This window comes from Octopus bimaculoides, chromosome 20 (genome assembly GCF_001194135.2).
Source record: "Octopus bimaculoides isolate UCB-OBI-ISO-001 chromosome 20, ASM119413v2, whole genome shotgun sequence".
Lineage (NCBI taxonomy): Eukaryota > Metazoa > Mollusca > Cephalopoda > Octopoda > Octopodidae > Octopus > Octopus bimaculoides.
This window is the reverse complement of record NC_069000.1, coordinates 30,455,033-30,455,941: the sequence shown is the minus strand read 5'-3', so window position 1 is coordinate 30,455,941 and position 909 is coordinate 30,455,033. Positions and strand designations below refer to the sequence as shown.

General features: G+C 31.0%; 1 protein-coding gene across 1 annotated transcript in view; it reads right to left on the bottom strand.

The window, feature by feature from the left end:
• The window catches only part of LOC106876408 (leucine-rich repeats and immunoglobulin-like domains protein 1), a 19,002-nt gene that overhangs the window by 13,731 nt on the left and 4,362 nt on the right, over nucleotides 1-909 (bottom strand). The gene's annotated exons all lie outside the window — the stretch shown is intronic.

Here is a 909-nt window from a genome sequence, read left to right as displayed (position 1 = left end):
TGTGTGTGTGTGTGTGTGTGTGTGTGTGTGTGTGTGTGTGTGTGTGTGTGTGTGTTTGTGTGTATGCGCCCGCGTGATATATACTGTTTAAATTTATTGTATTTCCTTATTAATCCTTTACATTTAGTTAAAAATGACATTTCTAAGACCATGAATGTTTGTAGACATTCTCGGTCATATATATGCGTTTGTCATTGTCGACCTTTTTATAGCGGTCAACAAGAATCATTAGAACGAAGTTTCTGATGATATCGTCATTGCCACATTTAAAAGGAATCGACCTTTAACCCTAAGTTACTTCCGGCAAATCAGTAACTATTCTTAGTGTATTACAAGGTTGATGTATTTTTATCATAGTTTTTGGTTCGTATTTCGCTATCAATAAGACTTCCGTTTTAAATCTGATTGTGATGACATCACCAGTAACAATATCATTATCAATGCTCGTTGAGTTGTTATTGGTTGTGCAGTGAATGTAAGCAACAAAAATAAAACTACGAAAATATTGGGCGGACAACTAAGTTCCCGCCGTTTTTTTTTTAAATTTTGGAATTTATTGCGTTTTTAAATTTTGGAATCTATTTTTTTCGAGAATTCTATTTTTGAATCATTTTGGAATCTTTTTTTTTTTTTCTAGTTAATTTTAGTTAATTTTTGTTTATTTTCAGATCATTAAAATGGAATGTCAAGTTAAGAAAAACGAGCATTTTCAACACCCCCTTTTTGCTTTTAATCAAGGTTTTAAGGCCGCAATGTTCAAGTGGTACTTATTTTATCGATCCTGAAATAACAACAATAACAACGACAACAACAACAACAACAACAACAACAACAACAACAACAACAGCCACAACAACAATAACAATAATAATAATAATAATAATAAGAAGAAGAATAACAATAATAATA